General features: G+C 39.5%; 2 long non-coding RNA genes across 6 annotated transcripts in view; both read right to left on the reverse strand.

Annotated features, from left to right (window-relative positions):
• Positions 1–7,378, reverse strand: part of LOC137313920 (uncharacterized) — a 129,096-nt gene extending 121,718 nt beyond the window's left edge. For both annotated transcript variants that reach the window (XR_010961130.1, XR_010961131.1), the window contains exons 1-2: positions 7,319–7,378; positions 5,005–5,170 (exon numbers count right to left, since the gene is read on the reverse strand). This is a non-coding gene — a long non-coding RNA (uncharacterized lncRNA). The remainder of the gene's footprint in view (positions 1–5,004; positions 5,171–7,318) is intronic.
• Positions 7,379–16,522: 9,144 nt separating this feature from the next.
• LOC137313898 (uncharacterized) overlaps positions 16,523–24,343 on the reverse strand; it is a 105,818-nt gene continuing 97,997 nt past the window's right edge. Inside the window, exons 4-5 of one of the 4 annotated variants that reach the window (XR_010961111.1) lie at positions 19,116–19,272; positions 16,523–16,752 (exon numbers count right to left, since the gene is read on the reverse strand). This is a non-coding gene — a long non-coding RNA (uncharacterized lncRNA). The other 3 variants (XR_010961114.1, XR_010961113.1, XR_010961110.1) reach the window with 3 other exon arrangements.

Here is a 24,343-nt window from a genome sequence, read left to right on the forward strand (position 1 = left end):
TGAGCTGCAACATTCTATGTAATTGAATGAATATTTTTATTACACCAGCTCTTTCATCATCACAGATAGTGCCAGAATCATGAGCCCTATCTTGAGCAGGGGTCCTGTCAGTAATAACAGGGCGAAATTGAGCAGAGGTAGAGTCAGTAATATCAGCCCTATATTAAGCACAGATACTGTCAGTAATACCAGCTGTGGAATCAAAACAGACACCGTCAGTGTGAGAACCCTATAATTCTCACAAATACTGTCATCATTAAGCTGTATAGTATCAGCATAGATACTGTCAGCAATATCAGCTCCAAATTCAGTACAAGCACTGTCAGTAATATCAGCGCTATATTGAGCACAGGCACTTTCAGTAATATCAGCTCTGCAAGCAACACAGATACAGTCAGTAATATCAGCGTTATACTGCGCAAAGATACAGTCAGTAATATCAGCGCTATATTGCGCACAGACACATTGATTAAGAGGGAAAAATAGATTACTTGCATGGAACAAAAAAGCAGACTGTAAAAACTTGTGCAAGCGGGGATATGGTATTGAGATCGAGGACCAGCCATGATCCTATTGAATGGCGGAGTAGGCTCGAAGGGCCGAATGGCCGACTCCTGCTCCTCTTTACCATGACTCTGTGACTCGATTGCCGAGATTTCCACCTTCAGCAGGTGGTGTCAGATCGCCCGTCCATTCCAACCCTGCCACATTTTCACTTCTATTTACCTGGATTCCATTAAAAGTAATTGACAGCATTTTATTGGCTGATGGCATGCAATTTCCTAAAGTGCTCTCCCGGGGAGTGACGCTCCACCGCAAGTTCTACTGCCCGGATTGTGAGTCCGCTGAAGGTAGTATTAACCCCCGGTGATGAATGGGGGAGAACAAAACACTCCACTGCCTCGGTTTCGCGCTCTCCACAGTTTGTTTGGTTAGTTTCCCTGTTCGGATCTTTGACATTTTCACCATTTTAGCATTTTTGTTCTTGAAATGTCTCTCATTTACTCCGCAGGGAATTTTTGTCACCTCTCAGTTCCTTAATTTCCTGAAGGACATTCCAGTTCAGTCAACTCATGAAATTCCCTCGAACTCCTGTTTGTCGCCTCCGATCTGCCCTTTTCCCAGTTCCACTAAAACTGTTTTACTTTGTTTTCGGTCCACTCAAGAGTTGTATCCGAACCATTACCCTGTCCTTTGTGTGGATACTGACCGATCCGCTGGGTATTTTCCCCACTGCCTTTCATTGTTTCAAATTCACTATAATTGCAGTTTGATCAATTTCTTTACCGTTTGGCCTGTTTCTTTTCTCTTACCTTCTATGATTCTAAGTTACATAAGAACATAAGAACATAAGAAATAGGAGCAGGAGCAGGCCAATCGGCCACTCGAGCCTGCTCCGCCATTCAATAAGATCATGGCTGATCTGATCCAAACCTCAAATCTAAATTTATGTCCAATTTCCTGCCCGCTTCCCGGAACCCCTAATTTCTTCACTTCTTGGAAACTGTCGATTTCTGTTTTAAATTTATTCAATGATGTCGCTTCCACAGCTTCCTGGGGCAGCAAATTCCACAGACCAACTACCCTCTGAGTGAAGAAGTTTCTCCTCATCTCAGTTTTGAAAGAGCAGCCCCTTATTCGAAGATTATGCCCCCTAGTTCTAGTTTCACCCATCCTTGGGAACATCCTTCCAGCATTCACCCGATCAAGACCCTTCACAATCTTTTATGTTTCAATAAGGTCGCCTCTCATTCTTCTGAACTCCAATGAGTAGAGTCCCAATCTACTCAACCTCTCCTCATATGTCCACCCCCTCATCCCCGCGATTAACCGATTGAACCTTCTTTGTACTGCCTCAAGAGCAAGTATGTCTTTTCTTAAGTACGGACACCAAAACTGTATGCAGTATTCAAGGTGCAGTCTCACCAATACCTTATATAACTGCAGCAATACTTCCCTGTTTTTATATTCTATCCCCCTAGCAATAAAAGCCAACATTCCGTTGGCCTTCTTGATCACCTGCTGCACCTTCATACGAACTTTTTGATTTTCTTGCACGAGGACCCCCAGATCCCTTTGTACTGCAGTACTTTCCAGTTTCTCGCCATTAAGATAATAACTTGTTCTCTGATTTTCCCTGCCAAAGTGTATAACCCCACATTTTCAAATATTGTATTCCATCTGCCAAATCTCCGCCCACTCACCCAGCCTGTCTATATCCCCCTGTCGGTTTTTTATGTCCTCCTCACTCTCCACTTTCCCTCCCATCTTTGTATCATCTGCAAACTTTGATACGTTACACTCGGTCCCAGCCTCCAAATCGTTAATATAGATTGTTATGAATTGGGGACCCAGCACCGACCCCTGCGGAACACCACTGGCTACTGGTTGCCAGTCCGAGAATGAACCATTTATCCGAACTCTCTGCTTCCTGTTAGATAACCAATCACCACCCATTCCAGAATATTACCCCCAATCCAGTGATTCTTTATCTTGAGCAATCATCTTTTATTTGGCACCTTGTCGAATGCCTTCTGGAATTCTAAATACATTATGTCCATTGGTTCCCCTTCATCCACCCTGTACGTTATGACCTCAAAGAACTGAAGCAAATTTGTCAGACATGAATTCCCCTTCGTAAAGCCATGCTGACTTTGTCCTTTTAAATTATGTTTATCCAAATGTTCTGCTGCTGTCTCCAAAATTTTACCAACCACAGATGTTTGGCGAACTGGTCTATAATTTCCAGCCTTCTGCCTACTACCCTTTTTAAATAAAGGTGTTACATTAGCAGTTTTCCAATCTTCCGGGACCTTTTCCGAGTCCAGTGTATTTTAGAAAATTATTACCAAAGCATCCACAATCCTTACTGCCACTTCCCTCAAGACCCTCCGATGTCAGCCATCAGGTCCAGGGGATTTATCCGCGTTGAGTCCCATTAATTTACTGAGTACCAATTCCTTGGTGACTTTAATCGTATTTCGCTCCTCCCCGCCTTGAGCCGCCGGTTTGTCCAGTGTTGTGATATTCTTAGTGTCCTCTACCGTAAAGACTGAAACAAAATATTTGTTCAGCATTTTTGCCATCTCCATGTTTCCCACCATTAATTTCCCGGTCTCATCCTCTAAGGGACCCCCGTTTGCCTTAGCCACCCTTTTTCTCTTGATATAACAATAGAGTCTCTTGCTATCGGTTTTTATATTTTTTAGCTAAATTATTTTCATAATCTATCTTCCCTTTCTTAATCAAACCTTTAGTAACTTTTTGCTGTCTTTTGAAGACTTCCCAATCTTCTATCCTCCCACTAAGTTTGGCTACCTTATATGTCCTTGCTTTTAGTCGGATACTACCCTTAATTTCTTTACTTCGCCACGGATGGCTATCATTTTTTTTACACCCTTTTTTCCTCAGTGGAATACATATTTTTTTGAAAGTTGTAAAGTAACTCCTTGAATGAACACCATTGCTCATGTACCGCCTTACACTTTAATCTATTTTCCCTGTCCACTTTAATCAATTCCGCTCTCATACCATCATAGTCTCCTTTATTCAAGCTCAGTCCGCTTGTTTGAGAACCAATCTTCTCACTCTCTACTTGGATATGGAATGTAACCATGTTATGGTCACTCATTCCAAGGGGATCCTTCACTAGGACATTATTAATTAATCCTGGTTCATTACACAGGATTGGTCCAAGGTTGCTTGTCCCCTTGTAGGTTCAGTTACAGACTGCTCAAGAAATCCATCCCTAATACACTCAATAAACTCTTCCTCAAGGCTGCCCTCCCAATTTGATTTGTCCAGTTAATATGATAGTTAAAATACCCCATACTTATAGCTGTTCCCTTGTTACATGCCCCGACTATTTCCTGATTAATACTTCTTCCAGCAGAGTTGCTACCATTTGGAGGCCTATATACTACGCCCTCCAGTGTTCTTTTCCCCTTATTATTCCTTATCTCCACCCAAACTGTTTCATTATCCTGATCCTTTGTTCCAATATCATTTCTCTGTATTACAGTGATTCCTTCCTTTATTATCATAGCCACCCCACATCCCCTTCCTTCCTGCCTGTCCTTCCGGATTGTTAAATACCCTGGCATATTTAATTCCCAGTCGTTGTCACCGTGCAGCCATGTTTCTGTAATAGCCACAAGATCATACCCATACGTAGTTATTTGTGCCGTTAACTCGTCCATTTTGTTACGAATGCTACGTGCTTTCAGATAAAGAACTTTCAAATATGTTTTGTGACACGTAGTTCCTGCTTTTTCCTTTTTTAACACTTTACCTTTTACTCCATACATTGTGCCCCTTCCTGACAAGCTTTCCTCTGTCTCCCTGCTCAGGTTCCCAACCCCCTGCCACAGCTTTGATGCTGTGTTAATCGCCATACGCTTTCTCGTTGTTAATAAATCTGTCGTACACTTCCTTTCCGCTGCTCTACGCTTTTCCCTCTCACTTGTTCTTGAACAACTGTTTGTCCTATTTGTATTGTAGATTTCCCCTGGGTCTTCCCCTCTCTTGCTGCTCTCAATTTTATTCCCTTCTGACTCCGCGCTCAGATTTCCATCCCCCTGCAACTCTAGTTTAAACCTTCCCCAACAGCACTCGCAAAAACCCCCGCGAGGACATTGGTCCCGGTACTGCTCGGGTGGAACCCGTCACGCTTGTACAGGTCCCACCTTCCCAAGAACCGGTCCCAATGTCGCAGGAATCGGAATCCCTCCCTCCTACACCATCCCTGCAGCCACGCATTCACCCTGTCTATTCTCCTGTTCCTATACTCAATAGCACGTGGCAACGGTACTAATCCTGAGATCACTAACTTTGAAGTCCTGCTTTTTAATTTATCGGCTAACTCCTTAAATTCACCTTCCAGACCTCATCCCTTTTTTACCTATATCGTTGGTACCAATATGGACCACGACAACCAGTTCTGATATACTGTTGGTTCTGTAATGTTTAAATAATGCTAACTCATCACGTTCCCCTCCCACTTACCCGATGTTCTTGTCCACTGAAATGTCAGTCGTTTGTTGACAATGAGCTAACTCCGTCCATCCCTTCTTCAACTGCCTGTTCTCGTCTGTCCCGATAGAATTTCGTCAACTGGAACAGTTGTTAACCGGCAGACTTTGTCAAGACCTCAGTGATCGCAGTGTTCGGTCTGTGAACAACAATGGAGAAAACTAAACATATTATCGACCTTCCATCCGGGCGGTTAAATTTCCTCTTACACCAAACGGGTGCCGCCTCCTGTGAGCCACGTTATCAAATACCTTCTGAAAACTCATATATACCGCATGTGTTACAATCCATTTATCTATATAGTCACGTCTCAATAAGGCTGTATCAAATTTGTCAACTACAATGTCAAATGTCTGCAGATAATCCGTTCCAGCCTTCACTGAATCATAAATGATTCGACGTGAAATTACAGATTCTAGAAGTTTGCCCACAAATGACGTTATAGAATCATAGAATCATAGAAGTTACAACATGGAAACAGGCCCTTCGGCCCAACATGTCCATGTCGCCCAGTTTATACCACTAAGCTTGTCCCAATTGCCTGCACTTGGCCCATATCCCTCGATACCCATCTTACCCATGTAACTGTCCAAATGCTTTTTAAAAGACAAAATTGTACCCGCCTCTACTACTGCCTCTGGCAGCTCGTTCCAGACACTCACCACCCTTTGAGTGAAAAAAATGCCCCTCTGGACCCTCTGGACCCTTTTGTATCTCTCCCCTCTCACGTTGTCTAATAAGTCGCTGGTTATCTGATTGCCACATTCTCCCTGTTTTAACACAGACATTACATGGTCTCTTTCAGTCCACCTGGATATTTTCATTAACAATTGTGTGTTCAAAAATTGTGAGTTTTGAAAAAATATGGTCAGAGTCCCTCCTATCTGTTCTCTGACTTCCTTTAACAGCCTCGGGTACGTTGTCTCTGAGCTCAGTGACTAATCCACCTCGGCTATTACATTCAGAGCCAAATCCTTCTCGACAGTTGTCTCGAAATATGGCTCCACACCCTCCTCACTCTCGCTGAAGATGCTGTATCGACATCTTTGTATGGAATACTTTTACTGTCGATAGTTTGATACTGTGATACGTTGATTCTTTGAAACCATCATTTTCATATCTGCCATCATTTTTAGAAACTGTAGGCAATATTTTGTATCTCGCCAAAAGTTCATTCAATCCAGCCCTGTCTGATCGATACCATATCACATCCCTCAAGAGTCTAACTTTCCAAACGTGTTTGGAATGATTTTTAGATTCACAGACATAACACACAATCTGAACTCCAATTCACTGGAATGTTGACACGTTCTCGTTTTTTTTAATTTTTAGATATCAAGTTACATCTTCTGTCACTACTTCAAAAAACTCCTTCCTTTTTTCTTGGTAATCTCTTTTCAAAAATTCATAAATCTTCCGTTCCTGCTCCAACAGTTTTATTATTTCCACTCTCTAGTCTCAGTTCCGGATATTTCACACGCTCCAGTCTAATCAGGTGAAACCCTCCCACTGCTCCATATACCCAGTCTGTCAAACCGTTTTTGTTGGTTGCTTGAGATCGTAACCGTCCGTTCCCTTCTTCCTGAACTCTCCCTCGTGTCCCAAGAACATGAATCCTTCACACCTGCTCCAGCCCTCCAGCCACACATTCACCAGCGTCATGTTGTCCTCAGTAAGGGCCCAGTGCACAACAATTCGGAGATCACCAACCTGTGGCCATGCTTTTCAGTCCAGAGCTCAAATTTTAATATTCCCTTTATAAACGTAATTCGAACCGTGTTATTGATTCCGACCATGACTATTTTCCGCTCTCCGTTCCTTTCCAGAGATGGTCCCACCTGTTCCAGGAAGTTCTTCCCCCTGGCACCAGGGCGGCAACGTATCACTTGGACCTGCTCAGGTCTGCAGAAGAGTCTGTCTATTCCCCTGACTATAGAATCTCGCACCACTCTCGCTCTCCTATTCCTGTACCCCACCTCCTCTCACCTATCTCCCACTCGGGCTGCCTCCCACTGCTCCCTGGTTTCACACTGTTACTCAGGAATACCAATCTGAGTGACTGTTTCTATCCGCCTTACAGTCCATAACATCAGTTGTCTATTGGACAGTTCCAATACTGAGATCCCTCCAACTGTGACCGCAGGGTCCGGTAGATGGTCACTCACATTCTTTTATCTACACACTATATGCTCGGTTTCTTCTTCCTGTTTGAACAACAGGATATTTTTCATGATCTGGACCCTTTATCCGGACACAATTGATATTTGAAAGATTGTTCTGAACCTACCGGTGTCTATTCTCATTCTTCTTGATGATGTTGGATCTTCTCCCCTGTTTGGACCTTCAGCCATGGTGGTGACAGGCGTTCCAAGATTGTGATGCTCTGTAATAAGTATATTAAAGGAAGGTTAGACTGAAATATTAAAATGAGAGGGAGGAACGTTGGCTTGTTAAATGTGATATCAAGTCCCTCCTTCCCCATCAGTACAACAGCTGTTAGCTCTTGGATCGGGCACTTCTCGACTGTTACGATCAACTCTCCACATCAGGTGCGGCACAGACAGGTGCCCAGTGAAACTCAATGAGTCCCGCTGATTTCCACAACCCAGTTCTGGATGTCCGAAATTCTGCACTGGGAGCACCAGTTGGTAAGATTTACTTGCAGTGCAGGCCAGCACCATACTTATTCCTGAGGTAGTGAATATTCTAAAGGGTGATATGGATCGAGGTGATTAATTAAATGATCCTTCACTCAGTTTTACTCAGTCTGGCGCTATTGTATTATTTTATTCACAGATTTGTTTTTTTAATTCTTTTGATTTGTTGAGTTTTTATATTAAATTCTTTTATTTTGTGAACCTGATAATTATCGACAAACACAATATGGAGCTGGGTGTGATTTCTCTGCTCTCGATGGGTAGTACATTGTCCGTGTGTTCAGGGAGATGCGTTTTGGTTGGTACTTCCTTTTGAATATATTTACCTTATCTCTCATGGTATCAGCACCTGACTAATGAGCACTGTAGGAGGTCAGGAATTTTACTAATTGAACACTAATGTATAATTTATGAATTGTGTAACTTTAAACAGGTGCTGCACATTTATTTTTGGATTATTCTTAGGGGTCTTACAATCTCAGCAAACACCACAAATATATAAGTTGTAGATTTGACGGCAATTTTAAAATCATAATTCTCCACGTGTGCGTGTGCCTCCTTCTGTGTGTGCATACAGGCAAGAGCAACCAATCAAACTATCAGTCACTGTATTATCCTTTCCACACTGTGGAAATGTAAACGCGATTGATCTCAGTTAGTAGTTTCATCAAACTATAGTTGAAGTTATTCGCTGGCACTAAAATAATGACAAGATTAAATTGTGCAGTTACACTTTATGTAAATTAGTGATGGACCTTCCTCCCTTTTGATAATTTCAATAGTTACTTTTTATATGAAAATTTGTGATGGACCCACCTGCAAGGTGTTAATTTCAGTAGATGTTTTTTAAAATAAAGATTAGTGATGGACCCTCTTCCTTGTTTGTAAATTCAGTAGTTTCTTATATAAAGTTTAGTGATGGACCCTCCTCCCTGTTCGTGATTTCAGTAGTTATTTTTTATGTACAGATTAGTGATGGACTCTTCTACCTATTGGCAATTTGATTAGTTACTTTTTATATAAAGATTTAGTGATGGACCCTCCTATCTGTTGTTAATTTCAGTAGTTAATTTTTATATAAAGATCAGTGATGGATGCTCCGAACTTTTGGCATTTTCAGTAGTAACGTTTTATATAAAGATTGGTGTTGGACCCTCCTACCTGTTGGTAATTTCAGTGGTTACATTCTATAGAAATATTAGGGCTGGACCCACCACCCTGTTGTTAATTTCAGCAGATACTTTTTAATTAAAGATTGGTGATGGACCCTGCTCCCCGTTGGAAATGTGAGTTTTCACTTTTTAAATAAAGATTAGTGATGGGCCCTCCTGCCTTTTGGTAATTTCAGTTACTCTTTATATAAAAAATATGATGGACCCTCCTACCTGTAGGAAAATTGAGTTGATACGTTTTATATAAAGATTAATGATCGACCCTCCTCCCTGTTGTAAATTTCAGTAGTTACTTTTTATATAAGGATTAGTGATAGACCCTCCTACCACTTGGTAAATTGAGTTGTTACTTTTCATATAATGATTGTATGGACTCTTCTACTTGTTGGTCATTCAGTCGTTACATTTTATATAAAGATTCGTGATGGACTCCACTCCCTGTTCGTAATTTCAGTAGTTACTTTTCTTATAAAGATTAATGATGGCCCCTACTCCCTGCTGGCAATTTCAGTAGTTACTTTTTATATAAAGATAAGTGATGGACCCTTCTGCCTGTTGGTAATTTCAATAGTTACTTTTCATAAAACGATTTATAATGGTCCCTACTTCCTGTTGGAAATTTGAGTAGCTACTTTTTATATAAAGATAAGTGATGGACCCTCCAACCTGTAGGTAATTTCAGTTGCTACTTTTTATTCAATAATTAATGATGGACCCTCCTCCGTGTTGGTAATTTGAGTTGTTACGTTTCATATCAAGACGAGTGATTGACACTCCTACCTCTTGGTAATGCAGTGGTTACTTCCGATATGGAAAGTAGTGATGGACCCTCCGACCTCTTGTTTACTTGAGTAGTTACTTCTTATATAAGGATTAGTGTTGGACACTCTTCCCTTTTGGTAATTTCTGTGGTTAATTTTAATATAAAGATTAGTGATGGACCTTCATACCTGTTGGTAATTTCAGCAGTTAGTTTGGTCATAAAGATTAGTGATGGACCTTCCTACCTCTTCGTGATTTCAGTTGTTACGTGTTATATAAAGATTTGGGATGGACCCTCCTACCTCTTGGTAATTTCATTGTTTCCATGCTTTATAGAGATAAATGATGCATGCTCCACTCTGTTTTAATTTCAGTTTTTATTTAAACATTAATTATGGACTCTCCTACCAGATGGTAAATTGAGTTGTTAGTTTTTAATAAAAGATTAGTTTGGACTCTTCTACTTGTTGATAATTCAGTAATTACATTCTATATCAAGATTAGTGATGGTCCCTCCTCCATGTTGCTAATTTCATTCGTTACTTTTAAAGAAGATTAGTGGTGGACCCTCCTTCCTGTTGTTAATTTCAGTGGTTACTTTTTATATAAAGATTAGTGATAGAGCCTCCAATCTGTTGGTAATTTCAGTAGTTACATTTTATATAATGTTTAGTGATGGACCCTCCTCCCTGTTGGTGATTTCAGTAGTTACTTTTTATGTAAATATTAGTGATGGACTCTCCAACCTGTTGTTAATTTCAGTCGTTAATTTTTATATAAAGATTAGTGATGGACCCTGCTACCCGTTGGAAATGTGAGTTGCCACTTTTTAAATAAAGATTAGTGATGTGCCCTCAGGCCTTTTGGTAATTTCAGTTGTTACGTTTTATAAAAAGATTCGTGATGGACCCTCCTACCTGTTGATAATTTCAGTGGTTACTCTTTGTACAAAAATATGATGGACCCTCCTACCTGTTAGTAAATTGAGTTGATGAGTTTTATGTAAAGATTAAGGATCGACCCTCCTCCCTGTTGTAAATGTCTGTAGTTACTTTTTACATAAAGATTAGTGATGGACCTTGATACCTGTTGGTAATTTCAGCAGTTACTTTATACATAAAGATTAGTCATGGACCCTCCTACCAGTTGGTAAATTGAGTTGTTACTTTTTATATAATGATTAGTGATGGACCTACATACCTGTTGGTAATTTCAGCAGTTACTTTACACATAACGATTAGTGATGGAGCCTCCTACCTCTTCGTAATTTCAGTTATTACGTGTTATATAAAGATTAGTGATGGACCCTCCTGCCTCCTGGTAATTTCATTGTTTACATGCTTTGTATAGATAAATGATGCACGCTCCTCTCTGTTGTTAATTTCAGTTTTTATTTGAAGTTTAATGATGGACCCTCATACCAGATGGCAAATTGAGTTGTTATTTTTTAACAAAAGATTAGTATGGACACTTCCACTTGTTGATAATTCAGTAGTTTCATTCTATATAAAGATTAGTGATGGACCCTCCTCCCTGTTGCTAATTTCAGTCGTTACTTTTTATATTAAGATTAGTGATGGACCCTCCTCGCTGTCGTTAATTTCAGTGGTTACTTTTTATATAAAGATGAATGATGTATCCTCCTACCAGACGGCAAATTGCGTTGTTATTTTTTTTAGAAAAAGATGAGTGCTGGACTCTCCTCCCTTTCGTTAATTTCAGTGGTTACTTTTTATATCAAGATTAGTGATGAACCCTGATTCCTGTTGGTAATTTCAGTAGTTACGTTTTATATAAAGATTAGTGATGTAGCCTCAAATCTGTTGGCAATTTCAGCAGTTACATTTTATATAAAGTTGAATGATGGAGCCTTGTCCCTTTTGGTGATTTCAGTAGTTACTTTTTATGTAAAGATTAGTGATGGACTCTTCTACCTATTGGTAATTTGAGCAGTTACTTTTTGTATAAAGATTAGTGATGGACACTCCTCCCAGATGGTAAATCGAGTTGTAACTTTTTATATGAAGATTAGTATGGACTCTTCTACCTGTTGGTAATTTCAGTCGTTACTTTTCATATAAAGATAAGTAATGGACCCTCCTCCCTGTTGGTAATTTCAGTAGTTACTTTTCATATAAAGATGAGTAATTGACCCTGCTACACGTTGGAAATGTGAGTTGTCACTTCTTAAATATAGATTAGTGATGGGCCCTCCTCCCTTTTGGTATTTTCAGTTGTTGCTTTTTACAATAAGATTCGTGATGGACCTTCCTACCTGTTGATAATTTCAGTAGTTACTCTTCATACAAAAATATGGTGGACCCTCCTACCTGTTGGAAAATTGAGTTGATACGTTTTATATAAAGATTAATGATCGACCCTCCTCTCTGTTGTAAATTTCACTAGTTACTTTTTATATAAAGATTAGTGATGGACCTTGATACCTATTGGTAATTTCAATCGTTCCTTTTACATAAAGATTAGTGATGGAACCTCCTACCTCTTCGTAATTTCAGTTGTTACGTATTATATAAAGATTAGTGATGGACCCTCCTACCAGTTGGTTAAATGAGTTGTTAATTTTTATATAATGATTAGTATAGACTCATCTACCTGTTGGTAATTTCAGTAGTAACTTTTTATATAAAGATAAGTAATGGACCCTGCTCCCGCATGGCAATTTCAGTAGTTACTATTTATATAAAGATCAGTGATGGATGCTCCTACCTGTTGGCAATTTCAGTGGTTACATTCTATAGAAAGATTAGTGATGGACCCTCCACCCTGTTGTTAATTTCAGTAGTTACTTTTGATATTAAGATTGGTGATGGACCTTGATACCTGTTGGTAATTTCAACCGTTACTTTATACATAAAGATTAGTGATGGAACCTCCCACCTCTTCGCAATTTCAGTTGTTACGTGTTATATAAAGATTAGTGATGGGTCCTCCTGCCTTTTGGTAATTTCAGTTGTTGCTTTTTACAAAAAGATTTGTGATGGACCCTCCTACCTGTTGATAATTTCAGTGGTTACACTTTTGACAAAAAATATGATGGACCCTCCTAACTGTTGGTAAATTGAGTTGATACGTTTTATATAAAGATTATTGATCGACCCTTCTCTATGTTGTAAATTTCAGTAGTTACTTTTTATATTTAATTTGTGATGGACCTTCATACCTGTTGGTAATTTCAGCTGTTACTTTATACATAAAGATTAGTGATGGACCCTCCTACCTTTTCGTAATTTCAGTTGTTACGTGTTATATAAAGATTAGTGATGGACCCTCCTACCAGATGGTAAATTGAGTTGTTAATATTCAACAAAAGATTAGTATGGTCTCTTCTACTTGTTGATAATTCAATAGTTACGTTCTATATAACGATTAGTGATGGACCCTCCTCCCTGTTGTCAATTTCAGTGGTTACTTTTTATAAAAGATTAGTGATGGACCCTCCGACCGGATGGTAAATTGTGTTGTTCGTTTTTATATAAAGATTAGTGATGGACTCTCCTCCCTGTTGTTAATTTCATTGGTTAATTTTTCGATAAAGATTAGTGATGGAGCCTCCAATCTGTTGGTAATTTCAGTCGTTACATTTTATATAACGTTTAGTGATGGACCCTCCTCCCTGTTGGTGATTTCAGTCGTTACTTTTTATGTAAAGATTAGTGATGGACTCTTCTACCTGTTGTTAATTTCAGTGGTTACTTTTTATACAAAGAATAGTGATGGACCCTCCTACCAGTTGGTAAATTGAGTTGTTACGTTTTATATAAAGGTTTGTATGGCCTCTGCTACCTGTTGGTAATTTCAGTCGTTACTATTTATATAAAGATCAGGAATGAATGCTCCGAACTTTTGGCATTTTCAGTAGTTACTTTTCATATAAAGATTAGTGATGGACCCTCCTTTCAGTTGGTAAATTGAGTTGTTACTTTCCATATGAAGATTAATGATGGACACACCTCCCTGTTGATAACTTCAGTCGTTACTTTTTGTATAAAGATTAGTGATGGACCCTCCTACCACTTGTTAAATCGAGTTGTTACATTTTATATAATTATTGTATGGACTCTTCTACTTGTTGGTAATTCAGTAGTTACATTTTGTATAAAGATTAGTGATGGGCTCTACTCCCTGTTCGTAATTTCAATCGTTACTTTTTATATAAAGATAATTGATGGACCCTCCTGCCTGTTGGTAATTTCAGCAGTTACTTTGTAAATAAAGATTAGTGATGGACCCTCCTACCTGTTGTTAATTTCAGTGGATACTTTTTATATAAAGATTAGTGATGGACCCTCCTACCAGTTGGTAAATTGAGTTGTTACTTTATTATATCAAGATTTCTATGGACTCTTCTAACTGTTCGTAATTTCAGTGGTTACTTTTTATATCAAGATTAGTGATGGACCCTCATTCCTGTTGGTAATTTCGGTGGTTACATTCTGTATAAAGTTTAGTGATGGAGCCTCCTCCCTTTTGGTGATTTCAGTAGTTACCTTCTATGTGAAGATTCGTGATGGACTCTTCTACCTATTGGTAATTTGAACAGTTACTTTTTATATAAAGATTATTGATGGACCCTCCTACCTGTTGTTAATTTCAGTGGTTACTTTTTATATAAAGATTAGTGATGGACCCTCCTACCCGTTAGTAAATTGAGTTGTTACTTTTTATATAAAGATTTATATGGACTCTTCTACCTGTTGGTAATTTCAGTAGTTTCTTTTTAGAAAAGGATAAGTAATGGACCCTCCTCCCTCTTGGTAATTTCAGTAGTTACTATTTGTATAAAGATCAGTGATGGATGCTCCGACCTGTTGGCATTTTCAGTAGTAACTTTTGATATAAAGATTGTTGTTGGACCCTCCTACCTTTTTGTAATTGGAGTTGTTACTTTCCTTATGAAGATTAATGATGGACCCTCCCCCCTGTTGTTAATTTCAGTTGTTACTTTTTATATAAAGATTAGTGATGGACCCTCCTACCTGTTGGCAAATTGAGTTGTTACTTTTTATATAATTATTTGTATGTACTCTTCTACCTGTTGGTAATTTCAGTAGTTTCTTTTTATATAAAGATAAGTAATGGACCCTCCTCCCTGTTTGTAATTTCAGTAGTTACTATTTATATAAATATCAGTGATGGATGCTCCGACCTGTTGGCATTTTCAGTAGTATATTTTTCTATCAAGATTGGTGTTGGACCCTCCGACTTTTTCTATAAAGATTAATGATGGACCCTCATTCCTGTTTGTAATTTGAGTAGTTACTTTTCATATAAATATTAGTGATGGAGCTTCCAACCTGTTGGTAATTTCAGTCGTTACTTTTTATGTAAAGTTTAGTGATGGAATCTTCCACCTATCGGTAATTTGAGTAGTTGCTTTTCATATAAAGATTAGTGATGGATCCCCCTACCAGTTTGTAATTTCAGTAGTTACTTTTTAATAAAGATTAGCGATGGACACTCCTTCATGTTGGTAATTTCATTAGTTGATTTTCATTCAAAGATTAGTGATTGACACTGCTACCTGTTCGTAACTTGCGTCGCTATTTTCTGTATCAAGATTATTGATGGAATCCTCCCTGTTGATCATTTCAGTTGTTACTTTTTATATAAAAATTAGTGATGGACCCTGCTACGTGTTGGTAATTTCAGTAGTTACTTTTTAATAAAGATTAGTGATGCACACTCATACCTGTTGGTAATTTCATTCGTTGCTTTTTATACAAAGAGTCGTGATGGACGCTCCAACCTGTTGATCTTTTCAGTAGCTACTTCTTATATAAAGATTGATGATGGACCCACTCACCTGTTGTTAAATTCAGATGTAACTTTATATTTAAAGGTTAATGATGGACCCTCCACCCTCTTGGTAACTTCAGTGGTTACTTTTTACATAAATAATTGGTGATGGACCCTGCTAACTGTTGGTAATTTCAGTCGTTACTTTTTATATTATGATTAGTGATGGGTCTTCCCGCTGTTGGTAAATTGAGTTGTTAGTTTTTCTTTAAAGATTAGTGATGGACTCTTCAACATGTTAATTTGACTCGTTACTTTTTACATTATGATTGATCATCCTACCTGTTGGTAATTCCGTTGTTTATTTTTTATATATAGTTTAGTGATGGACCCTCCTACCTGTTGGTAATTTCAGTAGTAATTTTTTATATAAAGATTAGCGAAGGGACTACCAACTGTTGGTAAATTGAGTTGTTATTTTTCATATAAAGATTAGTGATGGGTCTACCTACTGTTGGTTAATTGAATTGTTACTTTTATTGTAAAGATTAGTGACCGGACCCTCCTACCTGTTGATGTTAAAAGTAACTTCTCAAATTACCAAGGTTATCGATCAGGAAGCACCGATCTGTGTGAAAGATGGTTTCAGCCCGGAACAAGTTTCCCGTTAAAACATTCCTGAAGTTTGTTTCTGTCTGAAGGGAGCGGCCTCTCTTTCTTCAGTTGAGCCAGTTTAACAAATAACATCCTCAATAACATATTTTAGAGAAAACAGTAGTCCCTGCTCCATTCTCCCATCTAATTCGCATGACACGAATTAATTATAATTAATCAGGAACAAGATTTATCTCCTACTTTGCTCCTATCCTGTGATTGGATCACCTTCAGTCCGGCCTCGGGTAAACATGGGCTGATTTTCCAGGTGCCCGGCAGAGAGCAATATTCGGCCATTGCGAATGTGTTAACCCTTTCCAGAGCTGAACTGTGTGTTCGATCAGTCTTTGATCAAATCAATATATTGTACCAGGCACGAAACGGCTCAGTGAGTAAGAAGAGCCAGTGTCACAGTTAATAATAAATGCATATGGAGTGAAAACGGACAGTTTCCCACACATGACATGGGAAGTAGGCACCGCTGGACAAGGAAGGTGTAAATCTCCAGAGTTCGTGTTCCTGCTTTCTGCCCTGTAACCGCTTTAAAATGTGTCTGTGGGGAGATTGGTGGAGTCCATAAAGGGATAAGCCCTGAAATTCGCTGTGTGAAATAGCGGGCCTTCAGTCAGTGTCTGAGCGAACAATTAGTGAATTTTTCCATCCGCGAGGATTAGAGAGCTCCCTCCGCCAGGGGAACATATCTGACCGCGGGAAATTGGCTTTGGAAAAGAGGAAGAGGCAGAAAAAGTTAATTAAAAAGACATTGACACCACATTAACCTTACCTTGATTCCGCAAGGATTTTCCGTCCCGCAATGTCCGTGCAGATTTTGCAAATTATATCCTTGTTATTTCATTGTAATTAATCGAGTACAAGTTCTTTGCTTTATTTTAACAGTTCAAAACTAGGGAGTTTGATCTGCTCCTTCTTATGTGAGATTCAGAGCTCCGCCCTCCATGAAAGCTACTGCCAAACATCAGGATGGATTTCAACACAAACATTCCTCATTTGTTTCAGAACAGGGAGCGGCCCTTCTGGTGGAATCAAATCGAACCGGGTTGACAATTCGCTGCCAAGTCAATTGTGAACAAAGTCAGTTGCACATTTTACCTTTTCTCTTCTTGTTCCAGGGCAGTTCAGTAAAACAGATATTTGGTTCGAAATAAATTGTTACATTTGCTTCAGGGACATTGTTTACTGAAGACCCATCGATTTTCTAATGTTTGCGCTTCAACCCTGGGCCAATCGCCAGTGTTTCGTCAGTGAGCTGAGGAGAGGCTGTATCTGTCGGTGAGGACATTAACCATTTAACCGCCGAATTAAACTACCGCTGAGCATCAATCACCTCAATCAGTGGGAGAATCAGTTCTGACGTTCCAAAGTTACATTTAGGAGCAAAGTACAGAGAAACAGGAGTTGGACATCAAGCCCCTCGTGCATACTCCGCCATTTGATAAGATCATGGCTGATCTGTGATCTAACTCCACATACCTGTCTTTGGCCCATATCCCTTAATACCTTTGGTTGCCAAAAAGCTATCTATCTCAGATTTAAATTTAGCAATTGAGCTAGTATCAATTGCCATTTGCTGAAGAGCGCTCCAAACTTCGACAACCCTTTGTGTGTGGAAATGTTCCCTAATCTCGCTCCTGAAAGGTCTGGCTCTAATTTTTAGACTGTGCCCCCGACTCCGAAAATCCCCAACCAGCGAAAAGAGTTTCTCTCTATCCACCCTATCCGTTCCTCTTAATATCATAGTGAATATTCAGCAGATTCACCAGTTACATTGTTAAATCCGGAATGGATCATTCCTGATATGAAGATTGGATTGCTCACATTTTGAGGAGGTTCACAGACGGTAATACATAGCCCCTCCCCGGGTTGAAAGTTTCCGAAGAGAGAAAGTGTTTGAGGACAGATTGTGATGGTAATTCCGAGGGACGGATTGTTGTGATCAATCCCAGGGACAGATTGTGGTGATAATTCCGAGGGACGGATTGTTGTGATCAATCCCAAGGACAGATTGTGGTGATAATTCCGAGGGACGGATTGCTGTGATCAATCCCGGAGATAGATTGTGTTGATAATTCCGAGGGGGGGATTGTTGTAATCAATCCCTGGGATAGATTGCGATATTTCCCACTTTCTCACTAATTCCCCGCTTGTTTTTTGACCAGGATTGAGGATTCATTCGGGCCGGAGACACAGCCTGAAGCGGCGGCAACAAACAATCCCCAACATTTATCTTCATGTGAACTCTCCCTCCACAGCTTGTTTCAATCTATCGCTGATTGAAGCGGAGTTTTATTCATTCGAAACCAAAAACTTCAGACGAATGATTCATATAATTAAATATACTGGTAATTGGACAATTTGGGTCAATGGTGGGTTGAAATATCATTAAATACACTGTTAAGTGGACAGTGTGGGGAAATGGTGGGTTCATATATCATTAAATACACTGTTAAATGGAGAGTGTGGGTAAATGGTGGGTTTATATATCATTAAATACACTGTTAAATGGACAGGTTGTGTAAATGGTGGGTTTATATATCATTAAATACACTGTTAAATAGACAGTGTGGGTAAATGGTGGTTTTATATATCATTAAATACACTGTTAAATGGATCGTGTGGGTCAATGGAGTGTTTATATGTAATTAATTACACTTTTAATTGGACAACGTGGGTAAATGGTAGGTTTATTTATCATTAAATACACAGTTAAATGGACAGTGTGGGTAAATGGTGGGTTTATATATAATTAAATACACTGTTAAATGGACAGTGTGGTTACCACCTTCGTCAGATGGCGGCAAGTAGCAAACAGAGTGTCCCCAGTGATCCCGCAGTGAACCCAGAATCATGTCAGGGTGCACCCAGTCAGCCCAGAGTGATGCCAGAGTGGTGGTCTTGATGTTCAGACCACAAACACAACAACAAGAACTGGCACAACAATGTCCCAGTGACCACCCCCACGAGTGTCCGTTGAATGTCCCAGTGATCCCCCCAGTGTCCCCTGAATATCCCAGTGATCCCAGTGTGCACCCAGTGACCCCAGAGTAAGCCAGACATCACTCACGTGCCCCCCATCGGGTCCAGGCTGCGGTGAAGGTCTCAGTCAGTCAGTCCGCAGCGGAGAGAACTATTCTTGGCCCAGGATTTTTCCCACTCCTACTCTTCCTCACAAAATGTCTCTTTCTGGATCATCCCCTTGCAGCATTTCATCAAAAATATTCCTGTGGGGAGAGAGAGAGAGAGAGAATTGATTAAAATACAAATGTAAGGGATTAAAAAGGCACAGCAAGAGCCCAGAACTCCCTCCCTCCCACTCCCTCTCTCACTCTCTCTTTTTACCTCCCTCCCTCTCCCCCTCTCTCTCACCCCCTCTCTCTCCCCCCACTCTCTCTCAACCCCCTCTCTCTCTCCCTCTCTCTCTCTCCCCCGCCCTCTCTCTCCCTCTCTCCCCCGCCCTCTCTCCCCCTCTCTCCCCCCTCTCTCTCCCTCCCTCTCTCTCCCCCCTCTCTCTCCCTCCCTCTCTCTCCCTCCCTCTCTTTCCCTCCCTCTCTCTCCCTCCCTCTCTCTCCCCCTCTCTCACACTCCCCCAGTTGCACAGAATCTCTCCCTAATCCAAGTCTGCAGCTTGTTTCACCCCTGCCTTTCCTCTGAATGCCTCGAACCGGTGACGCACTATCTGTCTGCGCTGCTCGGTGTTTGTTGCAGGCTCCAAACCTCCCCTGGGTTTGTTTTCTCTCCTGTCCCTGGGCCCGCACACACCTGCTCTGGACATTTTGCAACTTATGTTCTGTCAGTTGCTGTGAGCGAAATGTCAACAGCTTATCCCTTAACTGTTTTCTCTTGATTGAATTAGCAGCTCGCCCCGACCTGTTCAATCTCTCCCCCTCCCTGTACAATCTCTCCCCCTCCCTGTTCAATTTCTCCCACACTCTGTGTAATATTCCCCTCTGTGTAATATTCCCCCCCTGTGTAATGTTACCATCTGTGAAATATTCCCACTCTCTGCAATATTCCACACTCTGTAATATTGCCCTCTGTGTAATATTCCCTCTCCGTGTAATAGTCGCCCATTCTGAGTTCACCCCACCTTGTATTGTACAGAATGTAATATAAGATATGTACTGATTCCAATCCTTCTTGTAATGTACAGAATGTAATATAAGATATGTACAGTGGCCACCTCACCTTGCATGATACAGAATGCAATATAAGATATGTACTGAGTACACACCACCTTGTAATGTAAAGAATGTAATATAAGATATGTACGGAGTCCAACCCACCTTGTAATGTTCACAATGTAATATAAGATATGTACTGAGTCCACCACAGCTTGTATTGTACAGAATGTAATATAAGATGTGCAATGTGTCCACCCCACCTTGTATTGTACAGAATGTAAAATGAGAAATGTAAGCAGTCCAACCCAGCTTGTATTGTACAGAACGTAATATAAGATATTTGATGAGGACACCCCACCATGTTTTATACAGAATGTAATATGAGATATGCACTGAGTCTATCCCACCTTGTATTGTCCAGAAAGTAATTTTAGATAAGTACTGAGTCCACCCCACCTTGTATTGTACAGAATGTAATATAAGATATGTACTGAGTCCACTCAACCTTGTAATGTACAGAATGTAATATAAGATATGTCCTGAGACAACCACACCTTGTAATGCAAGGAATGTAATATAACATATGTACTGAGTCCATTCCACCTTGTATCGTACAGAATATGATATAAGATATGTACTGAGAACAAATCACCTTGCAATGTACAGAATGTAATATAAGATATCAACGGAGTCCAACCCACCTTGTATTGTGCACAATATAATACAAGACATGCACTGAGTCCACCCACCTTGTATTGTACAGAATGTAATGTCAGATTTATACTGAGTCCACCCCACCTTGTATTGTACAGAACGTAATAAAATATATGTACTGAGTCCACCCCACCTTGTATTGTACAGAATGAAATATGAGATATTTAAGCAGTCCAACCCAGCTTGTATTTTACAGAATGTAATATAAGATATGTAATGAGTACATCCCACCTTCTATTGTAAGAATGTAATTTTAGATAGGTACTGAGTCCATCCCACCTTGTATTGTACAGAATGTAACTTAAGATATGTACCGAGTCCACCCCATCTTATACAGAACAGAATGTAATATAAGATATGTAAGCAGTCCATCCAACCTTGTATTGCACAGAATGTAATTTTAGATATGTACTGAGTCCAACCCACCTTGTATTGTGCACAATGTAATACAAGACAAGTACTGAATCCAAGCCACCTTGTATTGTACAGAATGTAATATCAGATGTATACTGAGTCCACCCCACCTTGTATTGTACAGAATGTAATATAAGATATGTACTGAGTCCACACCTCCTTGTAAAGTACAGAATGTAATTTAAGAAATGTACTGAGTCCATCCCTCCATGTTATGTACAGAATGTAATATAAGATATGTACAGTGTCCACCTCACCTTGTACTATAAAGAATGAAATGTAAGATATGTACTGAGTACACACTACCTTGTAATGTACAGAATGTAATATAAGATATGTCCTGATTCCACCCCAACTTGTATTGTACAGAATGAAATATAAGATATGTAAGCAGTCAACCCCAGCTTGTACTGTACAGAATGTAAGAAAAGTTGTGTACTGAGTCCAACTCAACTTGTAATGTACAGAATGTAACATAAGATATGTACTGAGTCCACCCCACCTTTTATTATACAGAATGTAATAGAAGATATGTACTGAGTCCAAACCACCATGTATTGTGCACAATGTAATATAAGACAAGTACTGAGTCCACCACACCTTGTATTGTGCAGAATGTAATATAAGATATGTACTGAGTCCACACCTCCTTGTAATGTACAGAATGTAATATAAGATATGTACTGAGTCCACCCCTCCATGTAATGTACAGAAAGTAATATAAGATATGTACAGTGTCCACCCCACCTTGTACTATAAAGAATGAAATGTAAGATATGTACGGAGTCCACCCCACCTTCTATTGTACAGAATGTAATATCAGATGTATACTGAGTCCACCCCACCTTGTATTGTGCAGAATGTAATAAAAGATATGTACTGTGTCCACACCTCCTTGTAATGTACAGAATGTAATATAAGATATGTACTGAGTCCACCCCTCCATGTAATGTACAGAAAGTAATATAAGATATGTACAGTGTCCACCCCACCTTGTACTATAAAGAATAAAATGTAAGATATGTACTGAGTCCACCCCACCTTGTAATGTACAGAATGTAATATAAGATATGTCAGGAGTCCACCCCACCTTGTGTTGTACAGAATGTAATGTAAGATATGTACTCAGTCCACCCAACCTTGTAATGTACAGAATGTAATGTAAGATATGTCCTGAGTCCACCCCACATTGTAATGCACAGAATGTAATATAAGATATGCACGGAGTCCAACCCACCTTGCATTGTGCACAATGTAATGTAAGACATGTACTGAGTCCACCCCATCTTGTAATGTACAGAATGTAATATAAGATATGTACTGAGTCCATCCCAACTTGTATTGTACAGAATGAAATATAAGATATGTAAGCAGTCAACCCCAGCTTGTACTGTACAGCATGTAATATAAGATGTGTACTGAGTCCACCCCAACTTGTAATGTGCAGAATGTAACATAAGATATGTACTGATTCCACTCCTCCTTGTAATGTACAGAATGTAATATAAGATATGTACAGTGTCCTCCTCACCTTGTACGATACTGAATGTAATATAAGATATGTGATGAGTACACCCCACCGTTTTTAATACAGAATGTAATATGAGATATGTACTGAGTTCACCCCACCTTGTATTGTACAGAATGTAATTTTAGATATGTACTGAGCCCAAGCCACCTTGTATCAAACAGAATGTAATATAAGATATTTACTGAGTCCACCCCAACTTGTATTGTACAGAATGTAATATAAGATATGTTCTGAGTCCACTAAACCTATTAATGTACAGAATGTAATATAAGGTATGTCCTGAGTCCACCGCACCTTGTAATGCACATCATGTAATCGATGATATGCACGGAGTCCAACTCACCTTGTATTGTGCACAATGTAATATAAGACATGTTCTGAGTCCACCCCATCTTGTATTGTACAGAATGTAAAATAAGATATGCAAGCAGTCCAACCCACCTTATAATATAAAGAACGTAACATAAGATATGTACTGAGTCCACCCCACCTTGTATTGTACAGGATGTAATATAAGATATTTACTGAGCCAACCCCACCTTTTATTGTACAGAATGTAATCCAAGGTATGTACTGAGTCCACCCGACCTTGTAATGTACAGAATGTAATATAAGATGTGTACTGAGTTCACCTGAACTTGTATTATACAGAATGGAACATAAGATATTTAGTGAGACCACCCCACCTAGTATTGGCAGAATGTAATATCAGATAAGTACTGAGAACACCTCGCCTTGTATTGTACAGAATGTAAAATGAGGTCTGTCAGGAGTCCACCCCAGCTTGCATTGGACAGAATGTAATAGCAGATGTATACTGACTCCACACCACGTTGTATTGTACAGAATGTAAAATAAGATATGGGCTGAGTCCACACCTGTATGTAATGTACAGAATGTAATATATGATATTTACTGAGTCCACCCCTCCTTGTAATGTACAGAATGTAATATAAGATATCTACAGTGTCCACCTCACCTTGTACTATGCAGAATGTAATGTAAGATAAGTACTGAGCACATACCACCTTGGTAAGTACCGAATGTAACATAAGATATGGACTAAGTCCACCCCACCTTATAATGTGCAGAATATAACATAAGATATGCACTGAGTCCACCCCACCTTGTATGAAACAGAACGTAACATAAGATATGTTCTGAGTCCACCCCAAATTATAATGTACAGAATGTAATCTAAGATATGTACTGAGTCCACCCCACCTTGTAATGTACAGAATGTAATATGAGATATGAACTGAGTCCACCTCGCCTTGTATTATACAGAATGGAACATAAGATATTGACTGAGTCCACCCACCTTGTATTGTACAGAATGTAAAATAAGATATGTCAGGAGTCCACCCCACCTTGTATTGTACAGAATGTAATGTAAGATATGTACTCAGTCCACCCAACCTTATAATGTACAGAATGTAATGTAAGATATGTCCTGAGTCCACCCCACCTTGTAATGCACAGAATGTAATATAAGATATGCACGGAGTCCAA

The sequence above is a fragment of the Heptranchias perlo genome, unplaced genomic scaffold, assembly GCF_035084215.1.
Source record: "Heptranchias perlo isolate sHepPer1 unplaced genomic scaffold, sHepPer1.hap1 HAP1_SCAFFOLD_49, whole genome shotgun sequence".
Classification (NCBI taxonomy): Eukaryota; Metazoa; Chordata; class Chondrichthyes; order Hexanchiformes; family Hexanchidae; genus Heptranchias; species Heptranchias perlo.